The sequence below is a fragment of the Leptonychotes weddellii genome, chromosome 3, assembly GCF_054177405.1.
Source record: "Leptonychotes weddellii isolate Sample4059 chromosome 3, ASM5417740v2, whole genome shotgun sequence".
In the NCBI taxonomy this organism is placed as follows: Eukaryota; Metazoa; Chordata; class Mammalia; order Carnivora; family Phocidae; genus Leptonychotes; species Leptonychotes weddellii.
In genome coordinates, this window is record NC_138371.1 from 164,331,805 (window position 1) to 164,350,013 (window position 18,209).

At 39.9% G+C, this 18,209-nt stretch overlaps 1 long non-coding RNA gene across 2 annotated transcripts in view; it reads right to left on the reverse strand.

Moving 5' to 3' along the window:
- Positions 1-4,250: 4,250 nt before the first annotated feature.
- LOC145720692 (uncharacterized) overlaps positions 4,251-18,209 on the reverse strand; it is a 34,060-nt gene continuing 20,101 nt past the window's right edge. For both annotated transcript variants that reach the window (XR_014143871.1, XR_014143870.1), the window contains one exon: positions 4,251-9,828. This is a non-coding gene — a long non-coding RNA (uncharacterized LOC145720692). The remainder of the gene's footprint in view (positions 9,829-18,209) is intronic.

Sequence of the window (18,209 nt, forward strand, 5' to 3'; positions counted from 1 at the left end):
CAAGAATATTCATAATAGCCTTATTCTTAATAGCCTCAAACTACAAACTTCCCAAATGCCCATCCACACAAAAATGGAAAAATGAATTATAGCACATCCGTGCAATGGAATACTAGTCAGCAATAGAAAGAAATGAACTATGGATACACACAACAACATGGATGGATTTCAAAAATATTATACTTAGTGAAAAAAGACAGACAATGCACCCCCTTGCTCCCATCCAATAAGAGAAAGTGAGGGGTTTGCTTTTATTGTCTTAGAAAAAGAGAACTTCCCTAGAAGCAACACTCTCTCTGTATCTCTTTGGCCAGAGTTGGGTCACTCGTCTGTTCATGAACCCATCCCCTGGTCGGGAGGATTCACTTATTCTTGTAGCAGTCAGGCACACGGCTGAACTAAAACTATCTCCCCAAATGCACTGTGGCTACTCAAAGGTTAAGAGCAGCTTTTGTGAGGCAACCGTAATATCCACTAGGGTAATGGGAGGGTCAAGCCTGGAGCGTGAGGGTTAGCCCAGATTGTGAAGAACAGTCACAGACTGAGGAATTTGAGTTTAACATAATTAATAGGGAGCAAGAAAGCGACCTAGGGGAAATAACGATTGTAGTATTGAGATAAGGGCATTGGATTTGAAGTCATCGTTTCTAAGCCTGGTTCTGCTGCATGTTAACTGTATGAGCTTTGACTGCTAGGTCTCTTAACACCTCAGGGCCATAATTCCTTATCAGTAAAATGAGAATAATAATGAGCAATTTCAAATATACCGTTATGAGAATTGTAGTGAAAATGATACTCTTTATCATTCAATCTGTTTTTATCAAGAATTTGTTAAACACCTGCAAGAAAATGTAATAATATAATAAAAAAATAAGAATAAATGATGGTAAGAACATGAACCCATTCAATAAGCCACTGCTAAGCTCCTTGCTTTTGACATTGTTCTCTGAAAGTCATGTCTGGCTGGGCAATTCTACTCATGCTAAACTGAAAGCCAGCAATCTAACTTTTCTGAAAGGCGCAATGTCCTCATGCCTTCATTCACTCAACAAATACATTATGGGGGAGTATGAAACACTGTCCTATCATTATTTAATTGTTCTTGCTTTCACAGTGTGACAGGATTTAGTTATCCAGACAACCTGGTCCCCACACTCATAATACAAACAGTGTGCAGGGCAGACCAGCACCCTCCTTAGTCCCTCTCCTTTTCCTAGATGACTTAGGATGTCTCCATTAGGTCCATGGAAACTGAAAGGAATCACATCTGTTCTTTGCTATTTTCAGAATCTCTTTAGGAAAAAAAAATCTGAATGAACGGCAAGCTTCTGCAGTTTTCCTTAGGACACTATGCCCTTCCAAAGTTGAGATTATAATTAAAGAGAATCTAGCTTTTTTTTTTTTTTTTGATGCTTGCCGAGTTCATTGATCTTCAGTACTTAGATATATTTCTTTACAATATAATGGATTGAAGCAAATTAGCCTGAAGAGAATGAATAGCTAACAAAGCAAGAGTTGCAAATGACCAATAAACATATAAAAAATTCCCGGGTCCCTCGTGATTGAGGAAATCCAAACTAAAACAATAATGAAGCATCTTTGTCACCCAAGTAAATTTACAAAGATGAAAACGAATGGTAATGCTACGTGAGGGAACTTTCAAATAGGAAAAGTAGGTCTTGGCATTTTCCTACTTTCACAACCATAGCATTTTGCTAGAGCTATAACAGTGGGACAAACTTTTTGGAAGGGAATTTGGCAGGAGGTATCAAAATTTAAAATATGCATACCCTTTCTCCCAGCAATTCCATTTCCAAAACCATATAATAAGGAAATAATCAGAGATTTAAGTATATTTGTATGTACACTGTTATTCATTGCAATGTTATATATAAATTAAAAAAATTATAAATAATCCAAATGTCTAACAATAAAGAATTTTAATAATATGTAGTCATTAAAAATGTTGTAGAAGAGTATTTTATAATAACATTGAGAAATATATACAATATAACAAAGGTTTTTTTTTTAAGCCATAAAATTGTGTATACTATGATCCTTCTAAAAACATGCATGTGTTTGTAAGGGGGAGAACATAATGGTGGGACATACACAAAATAATAACCCTGGCTATCCTACAGTATTAGAATTAAAGGAATTTTTCTTCTCTAATTTTTTCTGCATGTTTTTCAAGTTTTCTGCTGTGAGTATTTATTTCCTAATAATGGAAATGCAGAAAAAAATTGTTTTTAGAAGCATCTTCTGGTTCTTAAGACTTCTGTCAAATTCTCCTTTACCTTAAACCAAAAGCACAAAATAAAATAAGGTTTAAAATAAGACAACACCGTATTTTTTTTAAAGATTTTATTTATTTATTTGACAGAGAGAGACACAACGAGAGAGGGAACACAAGCAGGGGGAGTGGGAGAGGGAGAAGCAGGCTTCCTGCCGAGCAGGGAGCCCGATTCGGGGCTCGATCCCAGGACCCTGGGATCATGACCTGAGCCAAAGGCAGACGCTTAACAACTGAGCCACCCAGGCGCCCCCATATATATATATATTTTTTTAAGTTACATCTTACAGTATATTAGGGCAAGGTCCAATTCTTACTACTGCCCCATCCTCTACCTTAATCCTTTCAAATTTAAGCTGGTCCAACTAGGTATAGCTGGTCTTCCTATCTCAAGCTTCAGCTATATCCTCAAATCCATAGTCCCCATTGCTACCAACATTATCTTCTTTTTAAAATAAGTTATTTGCAGGAGCACATGGGGGGCTCAGTCAGTTAAGCAGCCAACTCTTGGTTTCGGCCCAGGTCATGATCTCAGGGTTGTGGGATCGAGCCCCACATTGAGCCCCACATCGGGTGCTGCACTCAGTGTGGAATCTGCTTGAGATTCTCTCTCCACCTCTCCCTCTGCCCCTCCCCCCCAAATAAATAAATAAATTTTTTTAAAAATTTTAAATAAAATAAGTTATTTGCTTGTTCTTTACAATGGGTAATATATGCATTTGGTACAAAAACCCAAAATGTAAAGCAGGTAACTATGCATATAAAGTATTTATATTTTATATATAACAATACATATTTATATTGTTTACATATATATATTTATATATATTGTTTTCTTACCTTTTGATACAAATAGTAGCTCATGCTTTTTATTACACAGACGTAGTCTCTTATCAATTGATATTAGGTTGATGCAATTGTCCATCTTTATATTCCCAATTTTCTGCTTCACTTTGTTTTAGATAAGTTTCCTTCAGACAGTAGGTAGTCGTATTTTGCATAGCCATTCAATCAGTCTTTTTTATTGTTGTTATTAGGTGAGACTAACCCACCGACATTTATGAATATGAGCCTTATGTGTGGTCTTGGTTCTGTCCAGCTATTTTGTTATATTACTAATGTTTTCATTGCCTTTAAAAATACTCTCATTCTATGGGCTGCAATTTCTTTAGTTTTAGTATATGTGTTTTCTTAATAGTTGGAAAACTTCATGTTTTTGTTCTAATGGGCACATCCATAACTATAATTTTGCTTTTTTCATTATTTTGTATTTTTCTATTCTTTCTTTTTATAGTAGCTAAGCAATGAACATAGCATAAAATTCAAAAGATGTCAGAGTGTAGAGTAAAAAATGCCTCCTTCTGCTGTCTTCCCAGCACCCATTTCTTAATCCTAGAGGCGATTATTGTTACAGAATTCTTTATAGCTATAATTCCATACAGTTTACTTAATCATTTGTTTTTAGACAGTATCAATTACTCCCATTATGAGCAACTATAAAATTAATAGACTTTTTTTTTCTTCCACATCCCCACCATTGCCTTATTTTTGTTAATTGAACATTTCTCTTAGTGTTTATCCTTATCCTTTAAATATATTTTACGTGTGTTGACATGCCAGATTTCAATGATTTCTTGTACCTTTAACATCAAGCGTTGCAATTCCAGTACTGAGATCACCTCCTACCCTCTTACTACCTCACCATCCCAGATTTCGATAGTTACATCATTTTTACATAGTCAGAGTTTATAGTTTGCATTTTTCACTCCTCAATCATTACACGAGATCTGTACTAGTCATAATCCTCTGAGTAGGATTCACGTTCATGCTGTTATTTTTCCATTGAGCTTCCACTGGGCTGAAGTTTGTTCTAGAGTAGTTTCTTAGAGAAATGCTCATTAAAGTTAAAGTTCCTACCTTCTTGATTATTCAAAAGATTTGTATGTTGCTTGTATATTTAAAAATTGTAATTTTTTGTATGTTGCTTGTATATTTAAAAAAAAAATGCTTGAGTCACACTTTTCTTTCTCTAGGGCTTTTGTGAACAAAGCTCCATTGTCTTCTAACACTGAAGGTTCTGTAGAACAGAGGCCAGTCTGATCTTTTCCTCCTTACAGGTGGCGTAAGTCCTACCCTCCCTCCCCCAAAACATGCCAAAGAATCTTGCTTCATCTTTGTGGAACAGTAACCCTACCAGGGTGTGTACTGCTGTTGATTAGTCCATGTCAAATTTTTCTTAGATAAATGGGTCCAGATTCAAGTCTTCTACTACTACTAAATAAATATCTGGAATGTTTTGTTTCTTTTCTGTGACTACTGAACATTCAAATCCTCTTTTACTCCTGGAAATGTTTCTTAAACATACCTTTAAATATTTCTCCAGTCCCCTGATTTCAGTTCTCTTTTTCACACAATCACTTATGCATTGTGTTAACTATCCTTTGTCTTCCATTGCTCTCAATTTCTTGCTAAGGCTTCTTAAGTATGCTCATTTGTATTACATTTTGTTTGCTTTTCTCAGTGTTATCCATATGCTACTTGGAGCTACTGTAATGAAGCTTTTATTTCTATAATAGTAAAAATTTATTTTCTTCTTCTCCGAAGTCTGTTAGTTTATGTTTCATCTCCTTCTGTTGCCCTGCTATATTTTTCCCGAATTTTGTATATTTCTTCTCTGAGCTCTTGTTTTATAGACACCATCAAATGGAGCATTACTTCGCTGTGATTTTTAGTTGTATAATGGTGCTCATGTTTGGCCACAATTTTCAACTGTTCTGAGGTAATCCTTTTCTGATGAGTATTTTTTTTGTCTGCCATTTGTTTTCCCTCTTTCTTTATTCTTCTTCCAGGTTCCTTGTATAATTACAATTATAATTTGTTACAATTTGTCATAGGTTGCCAATTATAAATTACTGATGCTTGGTATTAGTCATTGTTGGATAATCAGTTCTTTTTACACCAACTAATTGCAGAAATTTCATAAAAGAGGGATGAAATTTCTAGAGTACCTGGTTTATAGTTAGGTTCCTTTGACACCAGATTTTGTGCTAGCAAGGTGTTTTGCTTGTTTGCTGTTTTGTTGTTGTTTGGTTTTTGTTTGGGTTCGGGTTTTTTGGTGTCTACTTATCCTCAGGCAATCCAGACTGGTAACTTCTGTGCTACCCATAACAGAGTCTCTCTACACCTCTTTATGGGTAAACTGCTTCTGGCAAATACAGCAGGTCTGTGTGTTTCCCTTTGTTCCAAATTAGCCATGGTTGGTTTCGCCCTGCAAACATTCTGGGAGCTTTGCACTCCAGGCGTCCTGTCTCTTGATGCCCAAGCCTGTGTTTTACCTTCCCTGAATCTGGCCACCCTACCTCATGTCTTGTGCTCCGGCATTACAACTGTCTCCTCGTCTATTCAAATATGGAGTTTTCTTCTCTGTTTATTTTTATTTTCAGATATTTTTAGAGAAGAGACTGGAGAAAAACTCTCCTACTGTGCCATTTTAAACACAGATATCTCATTTTCTTTATAAAACACAGAATGATTATTGTTGTTGTTGTTTTTTATTATTGCATAAAAATAAATTGCAAAACCTGCATATCCCCAGTGTTTCGTAATCAGGCCCCAGCCTGTTTCTGGACCTCATCTTTGCTCCTTCCTTGCAGTATTTCTGTACTGGTCGCAAGACAATTTTATACATCATCCATGGAAAACATGTTTTCTCTTGAAATGTATAACATATATAAATTTTATAAATAGAGGATATAGAACAATCAGAGGCCAGCCTGATCTTTTCCCCCTTATAGGTGGCTCAAGTCCTCCTCTCCTTCACCCCCCCAAAAAAGCCAAAGATTCTTGCTTCATCTTTATAGACCAGTAACCTTACAAGATGTGTACTGCTGTTGATTACTCTAGGTCAAATTTTATATAAAGGATGTTAGTCGTACTTGAAGCAGGATTTAGATTTAGAGAGAAAACACTTATTAAAGGGTGATCAGAACTGTCAGAGAGAGAATATTTGACAAAACAAAACCAGGTTCTCCCCTGAGACATTGGAATGTATGAATCAAGAAGTCCTAGATCTTGCATAAAAAAATAATTTTTCCCTTAAAAAAAAAAAATTTCTCCCTAGCTCCAATTCCTTTACCAATCTGAGATCCTTTTTTTTTTTTTTTAACAAAAAGAAACTGTTTTTATTGAATTATACATACAGGTAAGTACGTAAATCATAAGTTTACAACTCGATGAGTTATCACAAAATGAACACACATTTGTAATCCCCATCCATATCAAGAAACAGAGTGTGACTGGCCCCCCAAAAGCCCTACATGGGCCCCTTTCCAGCCATACTATCTCTTTCGCCACAGAGGTCTCCAGTATTCTAAACTGGTAATCATACAATGTGCTTTGGGTTGGGCTTTTTTACTTAGCATTATGTTTGAGATCTATCCATGTATTTGTTTAAAGAAGTAGTTTCTTCGTTTTCTTTCCATATAGATAGCATTCTGTTGTGTGAATCTATCACAACTGATTTATCCATTCTACCACTGACGCGAACTTGGATGTTACCAGTTCGGGAGTACAAAGATGCTGCTAATATACATTATTTCATATATCTTTTGGTGAACATATACACACATTTCTGTTTTGTATACCTGAGAGCAGAGCTGCTGAATAATAGGCTCTATATGCCCAGCTTTTAGTAGACACAACTCCGGTTTTCCATGTCGTACCAAGTGCAAGGCTCTTCTGGAAGGATTTTATGCCCAGGGTGAATTTGCATCAAGAGCTTTTATATCAATTACTTCGGGGTCATAACAAACCACACCAGAATGCAGTGGCTTAAAACAACTATTTTGCTGTGATTCATGATTCTGTAGGCTTGTCATTTCAAAGGCTAAGCCAATCAGATTTTTTGTGAAGGTCATTCATGTGGCTAGTTATTCGGTGGCACTACTCGGGTCAGATGGGATGAAATGTCCTCACTTAAGTCTTGGCTGACCATAAATCTTCAGCAGGCACACTTGGGCTTTTCACAGAGGGCAACATTCCAAAAAGACAAGAGCTGAAGCTGTAATACCTCCCAGGCCCTAGGCTAGGAAGCCATATGACCTCACTTCTGCTGCATCCCATACATCAAAGCCCATGATAAGCCCAATCCACATTGAAGAGCAGAACAATAAGCTCCACTTCTTGATGGGAAAGCCAGTAAAATACGCCCTTTTTTTTTTCCAAGCTATCATCTTCCACCTGAATGCATTATTTATTTTCCTCCCTCATGCAAAACACACTCAACCCACCCCAGGAACTCCACGTCTCATCCAATTGGAGCATCATCCTCAAAGTGTGAGATCTCACCATCTGCATCAGGTCTAAACGAGGCTCCCTGCGTACCTATCCTCAGGTGCAGCTTCTCTCAGTCTGGATAACTACATCAATTAAAAAGGCAAATTTTCTGCCCCCAGATGCACCCAAAATATTAGTAAAGCAAGATAACCACAGTAGATACTCCTAATCAAGAGGGGAAATTGGGAGAGGCGTAGAAGTCACTGTTGCATGGCAATTCTGAAATGCAGGCACCAGAAGGAGGGAATGTTTCTTGACTGGGGTCCATTGCTGCTCCCTGGGTATAGAAGCATCCAGTCCATTTCTCTCGGAGGCTCTTAGCTCTACACCCTGGGGTCTTGGCTTAGCCATTTGAAACAACTTCTCTTTTCCATCAGAAATGGCCCATCTTGCAGCTGAATAGCTTTCTCAGTCTGCCGCCTACCTGCGGAGAGTTGGGAGCCCGTTTTGAATGTCTCTCCCATTTAGACTAACCTGGCAACGCTTCTGCCGGCAACATTCTTTTTAAAATTTTGTGGGTTTCCTGTGACTCTGATACAGGCCTACTCATGGGGGCAAAAGTCACATTTACAGTTCTTTTTGAGACAAGTCTCTTTCTATTTGGGGCCCTAAGTCAGGCAGTAGTGGGACAATGCTCTTGTGTCTACTGAGAGAGTCTAGCTGGAGCTGCCTTCAATCTTCCAGTGATCTTGAGTATGACATTACAGTCACACACTTAATTTGGACCTTGGCCCCAGGCCTCATTTCGTTTTGAGACTCTTTTATTGTCTACGGACACTGGGGGAGATAGCAATTTTAGTTTCCAGCCCAGCAGCTCTTGGATCCTTTATATTGTCTCTAAATTTTGCTTGCAAGTTAATGAGTTTGCGTTTGGACCTCATCTGTGTCTTCCTCTACCTTATCATATGCATTTGATACATATCCAACAAACTGACACTTCCAACGTTCTGCCGGGTGATTTCTTCAGCCAAATCCAAAAGTTTATTAGCAGCATGTCCCGTCTTCCAAGTTATTACAGACAACAGTTTTGCAAATTGCGGCACGCTACATAATGCCACCTCCCATTCACCCAGATTGCCAGAGGGGTTTCCTCCTGGCTTTTCCAGTCTCCACGAACAGTTGCTTTGCACACGTCCAGCGTTTACCGAAAGTTTTTTCCCCACTGTCTGATCTTCCTCTGGGGCAGAATTGTCTATTCAGCTAGTAACCCTGAGAGATGAGGTCATGTCTCCCTGGGGACAAGGAGCAGGCTTGGTTGCTGCTTGCTCTAAAAGGGGCAGGTTCATAAATAAAATATTTTAAAGGGGGGAGGGGTGGGTGCCTGAGTGGCTCAGTTGGTTAAGCATCCAACTCTTGATTCTGGGTCAGGTCATGATCTCAGGGTCGTGGGATCGAGCACTGGGTCTCGCTCTGCACTCAGCGGGAAGTCTGCTTGAGGTTCTCCCCCTCCCTCTCCTTATGCTCCTGCCCCTGCCCGCTCGCACGCTCTCTCTCTCTCTCTCAAATAAATAAGTAAAATCTTAAAAAAATAAATAAAAGTGGTGAGTCCCCCAAGCTCTGTGTTTCTCAGGTGCATCTGAAACCCACTGCATGGAGAGCATTCATCTGGGCCATACCACACTGACCCCAGGACTTACAGGCAAGGAGAACCGAAGCAAATGTGCTGATGCTCGAGCTGCTTGCTCTGCCACGAATAGAAAGTGCTCCATCTCAGCCCCAGCACTCTGTGTGTACTGTCAGCACTCTCGAAACAGCAATAAGCTCACTTACTGGCTTGTAAGTGGGGAAGGATCGAGTCCCAGACCTTACAGTCTCCATCTCCAGAAGGCGTTCTCAGTTTAACTTTCAATACATCTTGACTCAACACTACCAAAGTCTGGCCATGACCTGCAAAAAAAAATCTCACTTTCCAAAGATAAAATTGGAGGCAGCAATTTTTTTCAAAATTCAGGATTATGTCAGAATTCAACGATTGAAGCAAATCATATTGACGACTCTGTGCTCACGTTACTGTGTGTCTCCAGAGCTGGCCTGGCCTCAGATCAAGTGAAATACTACAGCATTGTTGAAAATTGTGTATTCTTGGGGCGTCTGGGTGGCTCAGTTAGTTAAGCCTCCGACTCTTGATCTCAGCTCAGGTCTTGATCTCACGGCTGTGAGTTCAAGCCCTGCGTTGGGCTCCAAGCTGGGTGTGGAGCCTACTTAAAACAAAATAAAAATAAATTTTAAAAATTTTAAAAATTTTTTAAAAAGACGGGTGCCTGGGTGCCTCAGTCGGTTAAGCGTCTGCCTTCGGCTCAGGTCATGATCTCAGGGTCCTGGGATCAAGCCCCGCATCGGGCTCCTTACTCAGCGGGCAGCCTGCTTCTCCCTCTCCCTCCGCCTCTGCCCCCAATTCATGCTCGCTCTCGCGCTCTCTCTCTCTCAAATAAATAAAATCTTTAAAAAAAATTTTAAGAAAATTGTGTATCTAGTCAAGGAAATTTTATCTTTTGGGTCATGCATCAATCTAGCAACAGAGGGGTGCCTGGGTGGCTCAGTCAGTTGGGCGGCTGCCTTCGGCTCAGGTCATGATCCCAGGGTCCTGGGATCGAGCCCCGCATCGGGCTCCCTGCTCAGTGGGGAGCCTGCTTCTCCCTCTCCCTCTGCCTGCCTCTCTGCCTACTTGTTCTCTCTATCTCTCTGTCAAATAAATAAATAAAATCTTTAAAAAAAAAAATCTAGCAACAGAAAAATGCCAACAACTGGCTAACGTCACTGGTTTACATAATTTCTAGACCAACATTGTAATTTTTAACTCTGTGGTTCCCAACTATGTCTGTCTCGCAAACTAATAAGTCAAAGGAAGAACAGGGATATTAAAAGGGGAAGAAAGGATAAACAACACTCATACAAGAAAGACAAATACTGCACGATCTCACTTACATGTTGAATTTTTAACAATTGAATTCACAGAAACAGAAAGTTCATTGTTGGTGCCAGGGGTATGGGGGTAGAGGAAATGGGGAGATGTTGGTCAAAGGATACGAACTTCCAGTTACTAGATGAGTAAGTTCTAGGGATGTAATGTACAGCATGGTGACTACAGTGAACGATACTGAACTGCATACTTGAAGGTTGCCAAGAGCAGAGCTTAATGTTTTTACCACAAGAAATAAAATGGGAACTATGTGAGCTGATGGACATGTTAACTAACCTTACTGTGGGAATCACTTCACAATATATATGTATATCAAATCACGCCGCACACCTTAAGCTTAAACAGCATCATATGCCAATTATATCTCAATAAAGCTGGAAAAAAGATTCATACCATATGCCAAGAAGCTGCAAAAAGTAACTTGCTGACGCTTCGGTGAAACCTTGTTATAACTGCTGTGGTATTAATTTTCTAAGAAATACTGCAGCTGAGTGCCTGGGAACAGAGGCTCTGGAAAGAGACCACCCATGTTCACAGCTTAGCTTGCAGGTAATTAGCTCTGAAACGAGGAGTAAGTCACCTTCTTTACGCCTTGTCTCCTCCTCTGTAAAATGGGAATGTTGGCTCCTATTTCATTGGGTTTTTTGTTATTTGAGTTAGCACACGTAAAGTGCTTATAACAGGGCTGTTTCGTTTCAATAAATAGCATCTACGTCCAAGCTAGTAGGCAGGTGAAGAGGTTGAGAGAAAGATGTTATAACGTGCAAGAGCAAGAACGACCATTTGCAGTACACTCTGCAAATTCCAAGAAACCGGGATGAAGAGCTAACATACCTGAATGTCTGAATTTCCTGACAACTAAGAAACTAACTCCAGAAACCTTTCTTTCCTTTTCTTTTGCTCCATGAGCTTTCTAACAAATAGGAATTTTACTTTTTTGATGTTGGATTTCTAGCTTCCGGAACTCTGAGACAATACGTTTCTGTCGTTTGACCCGCCCAGTCTGTACGGCCAGTGGTACTCTGGGATGGCAGCTGATGGCAGCTCTAGAAAATAAGTATGGAATACTAGGCCAAATGTTTTCTTTCTTTTCTTTTTCTTTTCTAAACGAAGTAAGACATAGTACTGAAGTGCTTATAATGACAAGTAACACCTTCCTGCCCCATCCCTCCCTTCTGTTGCACCTGGAATAGCCATTTATTTATTTATTTATTTATTTATTTATTTATTTATAGATTTTATTTATTTATTTGAGATAGAGCGAGAGCACGAGTGGGGGGAGGGGCAGAGGAAGAGGGAGAAGCAGACTCGCCACTGAGCAGGGAACCCGACACGGGGCTCAATCTCAGGACTCCCAGGATCACGACTCGAGCCAAAGGCAGACGCCCAACCAACTGAGCCATCCAGGCGCCCCTGGGAGAGCCTTTTAAAGGACTCTTACATTGCCACTTCTTCAAAGACCTTCCCAACTTCCCGGAAACGAGCAGCCGGGTTTTTCATTTTGCTCAAATTATTCTGATATGAACAATCCCCTTTGCGGCACATGAAACTCCTATGCCATGCCTATGCGTCACGGATGGTTTTTTTCTGTGTTTGAACTACTCCAAGTCAGTCCCCTTTGGAAAGAGGTTTGTTTTTTTGGGAGCCTATTTCACGCAGAAGGTGCGATAGCCGAGTGAAAATAGCACCGTGTTCACACCCAAGCACTCCTGACTCCCTAACCTATGTGCCACTAGTCTGGCTGCTTCCATGCCTGATTCGTGGTTGCCCTATTTTAAAAATGGATGTAGGGGACTGATACCTCAAAATATTAAATTCCATGCTCTTCCTTTCTTCTTAATTATTACTTTGTGAAATATGAAGCCATCACAGAGCTGTGTGTCCAGGATATATGCCATTCTAAAGTAACCACGACCCAAGTCAGAAGAAAGAACGCTGCCCTGCTTCAGTGATGTTCAACATCACCAGCCACTGAGGGAATGCAGACTAGGACCATGACCTATCACTACACGCCCCATCAAAAACAGCTCGAGGGCGCCTGGGTGGCTCAGTTGGTTAAGCGACTGCCTTCGGCTCAGGTCATGATCCTGGAGTCCCGGGATCGAGTCCCACATCGGGCTCCCTGCTCAGCAGGGAGTCTGCTTCTCTCTCTGACCCTCCTCCCTCTCATGCTCTCTGTCTCTCATTCTCTCTCTCGCAAAAAAAAAAAAAAAAAACAGCTCGAATTCAAAATAACGGCAATACCAAATGCTGGCGAGGATGCAGAGAAACTGGATGCCCACGTTGCTGTGGGCATGTAAAATGGCACAGCCACTTTGGAAAACACTTTGGTAGTTCCTTATAAAACCAAACACGCAATCACCATACAAGCCAGCAATTGCACTTCTGAGCATTATCTCAGAGAAGGGGAAAACATGTCCTCACAAAAGCCTGTACACAAATGTATATGGCAGCCTTCTCCGCAATGGCGAAAAATTGGACACAACCAAAATGTCCTTGAGCAGGTGACTGGCTGACCAAGCAGTGATAGAGCCATAAAGTGAAATACTACTGAGCAACAAAAAGGAACAAACCACTAATAAGAACACCAATGTGGGTGGATCCCAAGAGCATTATGCTGATTGAAAAAAGCCAATCTCAAAAAAATCATATATTGTACAATTCCATCTATGTAACGCTCTCAAAATGATGACATTGTAGAGGAGGAAAATAGATTCGTGGTTGCCGGGGACTGATGGGGGGGACAGGATGTGGGTGGTGACTAGGAAGAGACAGAACAAGGGAGATCTTTGTGGTGACAGATCAGTTCTGGATGGTGTTGGCGGAGGTGGATACTGGAAACTATGTGATAAAATGCTGCAGAACTATATACATACAATGTGCCAACATCAATTTGTGCTATAATTATTTAAGTCATAACTATTAGAAGAAACTTGGTAAAGAGTCTTCAGGACCTTCTGTACTCTTTTTGCATCTTCCTGTAAATTTGTAATAATTTGGAAATAATTTTTTTTAACTCTGAAGTAGCCACCACCGAAGTCAGAAGATAGGACGGTACCCTCACTCCAGAAATCTCTTGCCCCACACACTCCTACCCACCCAGAACCCTCCATGTTGACCCTGTGCCAGTCAGTTCTTGCTTTGTGTGATATATTTACCATCTCTACGTGCTTCCCTAAAAATATAGTGTATTTCTTGCCTAATTTAAACTTGACACATTGGAAGCCATCATATGGAATCTTTTGAACTTGGCTTTTTTCACTAAACATCATGTTCATGAGTTTCATCCATAACATGGGTGGCTATGGCCCTGTATTCCATCAAATGAATATGTCACAATTTATTTGCCCATTTCATTGCAGTTGGCTTTTGGGGGTTTTTCTAGTTTGGGGCTGTTATGAACAATGCTGTCGTGAACACTTATACCCTGGTGCACATGCGTATGTGTTTTTCTAGAGAATATATCCAGGGAAGAAACTGCTGGGTCCTGGGGTATGTTTATTTTTGACTTTACAAAAGAATGGTCAACTATTTTCCAAAGGGTTGTACCACTTTTCATTCCCATCAGCTGTGGGATGAGTTCTTGTTGCTCTTTTTTGCTAAAAGACAGACTTTAGCCATTCTGGTGGGTGCATAATTGTATCTCATTGTAGCTGAAACTTGCATCTCCAGGACATTCTTTCCTGGAGCACTGTTTCATTTATTGGTCATTTGGATTTTCTCTGTTGTGAAGTGTCTGCTCAAGTTTTTGCCTGTTTTCTACTGTGCATCTTTTCCTTACAGATTCGTAGGAATTTTTACAAATTCTGAATACAAACAGTTTGTCTGTGGCTTGTCCTTTCTCTTTTTCCCGTTTTCCTTCCCCCGACTCAGTGTGGATGACACTCCCCTTTTCAGTCAAAGGCATCCATTACCTCAGGTAAAAAGACGATCAGTAATAGAATCAACAGCCAAAGAGTGGAAACAACCCAAGTGTCTACTGATGGATGAGTGGATAAATAAAATGCGGTGTGTACATACAGTGGAATATAATTCAGCCATAAAAAGGAAGGAAATTCTGACACATGCTACAATAAGGAGAAACCTTGAAGACGTTGTGCTCAGTGAAATAAGCGAGTCACAAAAGGACAAATACTCTATGATTCCATTTATATGAGGTACCTAGAGACAGGAAAGAGAATTGTGGTTGCCAGGGGCTGGGGATAGGGGCAAAGGAGGAGTTAGTGTTTAATGGGTATGGAGTTTCAGTTTGGAAAGATGAAAAGAGTTCTGGAGATGGATAGTGTGATGGTTATATAATCACGTGAATGTGCTTCATGCCACAGAAGTATACACTTAAAAATGATGAAAACTGTAAACTTTATGTGTATTTTATCACAATAAAAATGATATTACTGGAATCATTTTTAAAATAATGTTTTATTCATGTAGAAAGAATATCTGTGCATTGAAAAAAACAGACATGTAAAAATAACTAAAATTTTTACATTTCCACCATTCAGAGACCCTTAGTGTGGTCTTCTAGATCTAAAAATGGCCTTATACTGTAAGAGTGTCTTATAATCCATTTTAATGAGTACATGATCTGTATCTTTCTACATTAAACTTTTTCCAATTGACCTAAACATATACAATTGTTTGTTTTTAGACAGGGGTGAGCAGAGGGACAGAGAGAGAGGGAGAGAGGGAACCTTAAGCCGGCTCCACGCCCAGAATGGAGCCCAACTCAGGGCTCGATCTTACGACCCTGAGATCATGACCTGAGCCAAAATCGAGAATCCTATGCTTAACCGACTGAGCCACCCAGGCGCCCCTGTACAATTGTTTTAAAACAATTTTTAAAACAGCCAAAACCTATTTTTTTCCTTTCTTTCTTCCTTCCTTCCTTCCTTTCTTCCTTTCTTTCTTTTTCTTTCTCTTTCTTTCTTTCTTTCTTTCTTTCTCCCTTCCTTCTTTCCTTCCTTCCTTCCTTTCTTCTTTCTTTCTTTCTCCCTTCCTTTTCTTTCTTTCTTTCTTTCTTTCTCCCTTCCTTCCTTCCTTTCTTCTTTCTTTCTTTCTTCTTTCTTTCTATCTTTCTTTCTTTCTTTCTTTCTTTCTTTCTTTCTTTCTCCCTTCCTTCCTTCCTTTCTTCTTTCTTTCTTTCTTCTTTCTTTCTTTCTTTCTTTTTCTTTTGCAGTCAGAAAGGAAAGCTCTGAAGAGGCGACCGGTGAAGCTTATCCTTAAACAAGAGCTGGGGAGGACCTGAGACCACCTAGGGGAGCGTGAGAAAACCAGCAAGGGTTGAGAAGGGGAGGGAGTGGGTCCCCAGCTCTGGAGGAGCAGAGCGGCCTCAGGACAGCCTGGCCCTAGCCAGGTGAACGAGTTTAGTCCAGGCACTGAAAGTGGGCTGGGGACAACAGCACTGCTTGTTGCTCTAAGAAGCTGCGGTGGTGTTGCTTTGTCTTCAGGGGGCCTCCCAGGTAACACTGAGCAAAGTGCCAGGTGACCCCCAGCAGCTTCCGACTTTGCACAGCCCATCCGGACTTGTCCAGGACCAAGGACACGTGCGTATGTTCCTGAATGCACCCTGATTCTTGAGTAAAGTGCCACCTATCTCTAATGGTTGTTTTAAGGATGCAGGAACACCCCCCCGAAAGCACCCAGAACAACGTCAATCTCAGCTCTGTGGGTGTCCATCTTCCTCCCTCTAAGGCAGGCCCGTCTCTCACCCCAATTATACATTAATTGGCAGAGTGCCAATGTCACTTGGACAAAGCACCCTATTCTCTGATAACTCAGAAGCTTACAAGAAAGGAAAAAGACACAGAATTAACCACATTGTGTGAGTGTAAGTGATGAGGTTGATTCTCCTAAACATCTCCTAAACATGGCAATCTGACTGAACACAATTCCCAACATGGAAATTTCCATATTGTTTTGAGCAAGGGTGCGATCACTGGAAAAAGCATAGTCTCCCTACTTTGAAGATAGCACTCATTTAGGTGTGTAAACTCTGGTGTCTGTCATTCCGTTTTCTAAGTCTTGTTATTATGTAATTGGCCTCATGAATATCCTATTTGTCATTGCCTAAGGGGCTTTTAAGGTCCTCAGAAATCATTAGGCCCACAAAAAAAAAAATCTATCTGGACTGCAAAATTTTCATTTTTATGTTTACATTTACCAGTTGAATCTCTTCCATTACCAGGCAACAACTAACATCAGGACTTACTGAGTAAATACCAGATACATGCATTGTTATAGGCACTGAGGTATTACAAAGGAGAAAGCAGACACAGTCCCTTGACCTCCCGTGTCTGCGATCTGACCAAAAACATAAGACAGCTTAACAGTGAAATCAATAGAGCTGTGCAGGAAGGGTCAACTAGAAATATCCTTAAGAATTTTCACAACTCACATAGACTTTTACAAGGCCAAATTCAAAAGGAAAATATTTTATTAATTTTTTTAGGTTCTTCACTTTATTCACATTTCATTTTCATGTCTGCTTTAAGTTTTACTATGCCTTGTTCATTAAGTTTAAGAGGAGATGAGAAGACCAAAGTGAAATGGGTCCAAAAAAAAAATTAGATGATGTAAGTTTTTTGAAGGAAAGAAGCCTGTCAATGACAGTGTTTTTGTTTTGAACTCCATATAAACCATTGTTGAAATCTTTACATTACAATATTTGATCATTTAATCATTCAATGGGAACATGTCTTAGAGCGAGGCATGCAGATTTTACGATGTCCACTTTACATAAAAGAAAGTGTACATGAAAGGTCATTTGACTTCTCCAAAATCTTCCCATGAGTCATAAAAGCAGATATCAAGTGTCCTACCTTTTAGTCTTTTGCTGTGCCCACTTCACCCTATGTTCACTTATTTCAAAACATTGCTACTTCCATGTATTTCCAGGTTCTTTTCATAGCTGATTAGTTATGCCTGCAATGGCTCAAGAAAATATCTTTATCTTATATGTCCATGCTTTCTCAAAGGATACTGGCACTCACTTCAGAGCTGGGAGGGGTCTTTGAAATCTAGCCAATGTTCTCATTTTACAGATGAAGGCCCTGAGGCCCAGAGGTTAAGAAGCAACAAGAGCAACAAGATCACAAAGGTGATCAATGGTGTAAAAATGGATTCTACGAGAAAAGGTTAAAGACACTGAAATTGGTTCCCCTAAACAGATAATTTAATAACGACCTTTTTGTATTAGAATTATGATTCAAGATAAGGATTTTTTTTTTTTTTACTTCTCTCTGTCATTAGCAAAACAAGAAGGAATGAGTTTTGATTACAGTGAGCAAAAATAGTGAGGCTGAATATAAAAAAGAATTTTCTGGCAATTAGTATAATCAAAAACTGAGCCAGGAAACCTGGAGATATAATTTACATCACCTACAATTCACCCACTTAAAGTACCCCATTGGGGGCACCTGGGTGGTTCAGTCGGTAAAGTGTCCAACTCCTGGCTCTTGATCTCAGCTCAGGTCTTGATCTCAGGGCCATGAGTTCAAGCCCTGCATTGGGCTCCATGCTGGGTGTGGAGCCTACTTAAAAGATAGATAGATAGATAGATAGATAGATAGATAGATAGATAGATAGATAGATATAGAACAATGGTTTTTAGTATATTCATAGTTGTGCAACAATAAACGGAACCCATTTTAGAATATTTTAATC